Source organism: Amborella trichopoda, chromosome 3, assembly GCF_054954075.1.
Source record: "Amborella trichopoda isolate Santa Cruz 75 chromosome 3, AtrichopodaSantaCruz75HAP2 v2.0, whole genome shotgun sequence".
Lineage (NCBI taxonomy): Eukaryota > Viridiplantae > Streptophyta > Magnoliopsida > Amborellales > Amborellaceae > Amborella > Amborella trichopoda.
In genome coordinates this window covers 31,667,879-31,672,678 of record NC_142338.1, presented here as the reverse complement: position 1 = coordinate 31,672,678, position 4,800 = coordinate 31,667,879, and the positions used below count along the sequence as shown (strand labels likewise).

At 36.3% G+C, this 4,800-nt stretch overlaps 1 pseudogene; it reads left to right on the top strand.

Annotated features, from left to right (window-relative positions):
• The first annotated feature begins 4,160 nt into the window (after positions 1-4,160).
• Positions 4,161-4,562, top strand: LOC148782842 (secreted RxLR effector protein 161 pseudogene; annotated as a pseudogene).
• Positions 4,563-4,800: the final 238 nt, after the last annotated feature.

The window sequence follows — 4,800 nt, the reverse complement described above, 5'->3', positions numbered from 1 at the left end:
TGATAAAATTTGGAGCTGCACCTTAATTGGATTATTTAAGACACCCATATATATATATATATACACACGATGTAAAATATATAATATAAAAAATATATAATATTATTATTATAAATAATAATATATATAGTATTATATTATTATATTAATATTTAAATATGTTTATATTATATTATATTTTATATAGTAAAATATTATATTTTATATAGTAAAATATTATATATATTATCTAATATTATATAGTAGAGTATAATATAAAATACTATAATATTTATATAAAATACTATATTATTTATATAAAATATATAATTATATATAAATAAAACGTAAAAATAATTTATTATATTGTAAATAGTAAATAGCGATTAGTGAATAGTGGGTCCATGTTGTTGGAAATATGGCCTATCAAAGCCTAAATTTCAATAGTCTCTCATTCAGTGGGAGCGATTGAGAAATTGAAATATTGGCGTCTTGCAAAATGGAGCTCAAATTCTTTTACCTCGAGTACCCATGAGGCATCAAAAGTTCATGTGTTGAGAAAGCAATTTCTCAAAAAGGCGTGAGAGTCACCTCCTAGTCAGGTTTTTATAGGTTAACCTCATGTTTAGTTACAATCCGCTAAGGCTTGGAGAATCCAAACGAGAAAAATATAATATGAGTATTTATTGAGTATTCGCCTTGTATGGAATGGTCAAGACTTATGGGACATAAGTTTATATCCTAATACGAAACAATTGCATGGCATGTGTACTTTTATTTCGTACGGGAAACCACCTTTCCAAATACATTATCCGAGTTTGGAAGACCCAGTGCAAATGTGCTTTGAGAGGATCCCTGTAATGAAGTTAGATCATGTCCCACAGGGGTACACCTGTAATCTATTGAGAGCCGAATGATCAGAAGTTCTAGCTTAACGGCTTTGATATGGCCAATTATGTGTCTCTGCTTTAGACTGTGGAACATAGGTGTATTGGGTCGATTTGAGACTTGGCGGAACATCATTCGGGACAAGGCAATGGAGTACTTTGATACCTATAGTTATTAGCTTGATATCTCATTATACCTTTTGTCAGATTTTATAATGATGAGAAAAACCTAATAATTGCTCAAAAATATTTTAAATATTTCTTGTGAAAAAACCTAATAATTGCTCAAGAGGTCTCACCCTCTTGGGAGACCTTTGTGGCCAAAGATGTGCCTACAACAGTGGATGAGATTGTATTTTTCATGGAAGGGGAAGAGCAAAGAATGATGGCAATGGATGGACCATCTTCCATGGTCCATATGGTAAAATCTCACCAACCCTCATCTTCTTCTACTCCCTTACTTATTACTTCTATCTCTTCTTCTCTTCTTAACTCTTCTATGGTGAATGTAATGTGGGAGTGAGTGGGAGTGATAATGCTAAGAACAAGAAAAAAAAAAAGGGAAAAGACAAATGGAAAAAGAAGAGGAAGCAAAGGGGAAAATCTTACTCCCCTTATCCATTTAGCCCTTACCCTCCTAAAACCCATTTCTACCCACCAAACTGTGCTAGCCTTATGTCTTTTAGGCCTAAACCGCCACCCATGCCCATGATGGTAGGTTGGAGGTCGGTTTGGCCCTCAAGCCAAGAATTTTCGAAGGTGCAATGCTTTAGATGCAAGATATACGGGCATACTCAAAAGTTTTGTAGGTATCCTCATCCTCCACAAAACCCTCATTTTACTACTAAACCTAATATTGGTAAGCCTCAAGCTAATACCGGTGGAGGACCAAGGAAAGGGAGAGTTTGTGTGGTCCATGAGACTTTGATTGCCAATGAAGAGGCGGATATGTGGGTTCTTGACTCGGGGGCTACTATCCATGTGACAAATTCTATGAAGGGCTTTAGAAGGTTTTATGATGTCAAACCTGGTACCCATAATCTTTATATAGGTAGAAATCAAATGGAAAGGGTCTTAGAAAAAGGGGACTATGTGTTGGAGTTCACTAATGGTGAGACTCTTATGCTTAAGGACGCTCTCTATGCACCGGGGATGAGGAAGAATCTCATCTCAGTTTCCAAGATGAGTAAAGCCGAGTTTGTGCTCTTGTTTAAGGAGGAAAAGGTCTATGTGCATGATGACTCTATTAATGGAGACCTTGTTTTTGTAGCCCACTTAGTTCAAGGGCTTTATGAAATTAAAATGATAAAGGAGTTTGATTACTTGGGTGATGATTTACGAAATTTTACTTTATGACATTTAAGGTTAGGTCACATTAATCCATCTAGAATGCATATTATGATGAAAGAATGATTGCTTAATAAAATGAATATCGATTCTCATAATAGATGCGAGCTTGCCTTAAAGGAAAGATAGTAAAGAAGTCTCACCAAAAGGTTGAAAGGGTCTCTAGTCTTTTAGAACTAATCCACTCAGATGTGTGTGGGACCTATGAGTGTGCCTATCACGGGGCACATAAGGTACTTCATAACATTCATTGATGACCATTTGGTCACACCTATCTCATGAGAAACAAATGTGAGGCCATAACCAAATTCCAACAATATATAAAGCAGAAGTTGAAAACCTATTAAGTCGAACTATCAAAAACCTTAAATCAGATAGGGGTGGGGAATACACCTCTCAAGCTTCCAAGATCTTTGTATCCAATATGAGATTGTCCATCAAACCACCATGCCTTACTCACCCGAACAAAATGGGGTTGCCGAGAGAAGGAATAAAACCCTAGTTGAGATGGTGCGAAATATGATGAGTACCGCTAATCTTGGAATAGAGTTTTGGGGAGGCGATTCTAATCGCCACATATGTCCTTAATAGGACTCCCACCAAAGCAATTCAATCAACTCCTTACCAACTCTTCATGGGCCGACCTCCCTTAATAAAGCACCTCAAGGTTTGAGGATGTTCAACCCATGTTCTCATACCATCCCAAAATAGGTCAAAACTTGATCCTAAAACCATAAAATGTGTTTTCATAGGATACCTAAGTCATGGGAAGGGATTTAGGTTTTATAACCTCTTGAATCATAATGTAATTGAAAGCCTTGATGCCTATTTTCTTAAAGATAAATTCCTTGAGAGAGAGTCAACCCAAAAGAGAGTAGACTTCCATGAGCTTAAGCCTAACAAAAAAATTGAAACCATCCCACTTAGGTGAGTGAGAGAATAAGGAGACCACCTACCTTTTTCACTTACCTTAGGGAGGACTATGAGAGGATTAGTGAAGAACCCGATGATAAACCTTATTCTAACCTACATGTTATGTCTCATCCGGATCATAAGTTATGGAAGGAAGCCATACAAGATGAGATAAATTGAATCATAAAGAACCATGTATGGAAGTTAGTTCGATTACCACCTAACCTTAGATCCATTGGATGTAAGTGGATACTAAAAAAGAAACTTAACTCTGAAGGGCGTATTAAAAAATACAAGGCAAGACTTGTAGCAAAATGTTTTTACTTAAAAGGAAGGGGTAGATTATTTTGACACCTATTCACCTGTTGCCCAAATGCCTTCAACTAGGATGATCATATCCATAGCAGCCTACCTTGACCTAGAATTGTATCAAATGGATGTGAAAACTGCATTCTTAAATGGTGACCTAGAAGATGATATATACATGAACCAACCCGAGGGTTTTGTTGTGAAAGGAAAGGAAACGTTCATGTACAAACTTAACAAATCACTTTATACTCTCAAACAAGCTTCAAGAAGATGGTTCTTCAAGTTCCACCAAACCTTGATTAGATATGGATTCAAACCAAATGAGGATGACCATTGTGTATACCATAAGACCAGTGGGACTGGCATTACTTTCATGATTTTATATGTGGATGATGTTCTAATAGCTAGTAGCACCCTAGACCATATAAAAGACACAAAGGCAATGCTATCAAGAAATTTTGATATGAAAGATATGGGAGAGGTTTCATATGTGTTAGGGATTCATATTATAAGAGATAGAGCAGCCGCACTATTTAATTATCTTAATCTACATATTGCAAGAAAGTTCTCGAGAGATTTGGTATGAGTGAATCCAAACCTAAAAATATACATGCAGAAAGGAGAGGAAAATTAAATGTCAATATGAAACCAAACAATGATCTTGAGAGAAATGAGATGGAAATGATCACGTATCGGAGTGCCGTAGGATCACTAATGTATTTAACCATGGGAATTACACCCGATCTAACTTTTGCTCAAAGCTTGATTTGTCGATTTCAAAGTGATCCTGGATTAGAATATTGGAAAGTCGTGAAAAGAATTATGAGGTATTCGAAAGGAACATTTGATTATGGATTAACCTATGGCAATATGAGTGAGCTTAAAGTTTTGAGATACACAGACTCTGACTATCAAGAAGACTCGGATGACTCGAGATCCACTTCGGGTTATCTATTTCTTTATGGAGGTGGTGTCATTTCTTGGCGCACCAAGAAGCAAGACACTGTAGTTTTATTTACCATGGAAGCTGAGTATATGGCTTTAAGCTTCGCAACTTTAGAAGCCATTTGGATTAAGAAGTTCTTGAATCATCTTAACGTCAACCCTTTAAAACATGAAACTATATAATCATGTGTGACAATCAAGCTGCAATAGCAGTAGCAGTTGAACCAAGGTTGCACAACAACTCAAGGCATATTGAAGCTCAATACCATAATAAGAGAAGAGATAGCAGCTGGTGAAGTAGAAGTTGGTTACATTCCATCTGAGGCTATGCATGCAGATCCATTAACCAAAGGCTTGGGGGCAAATGATTTTGTGAGACATGTACATGGAATGAGTTTAAGGAGGATGACATAATTGTGAT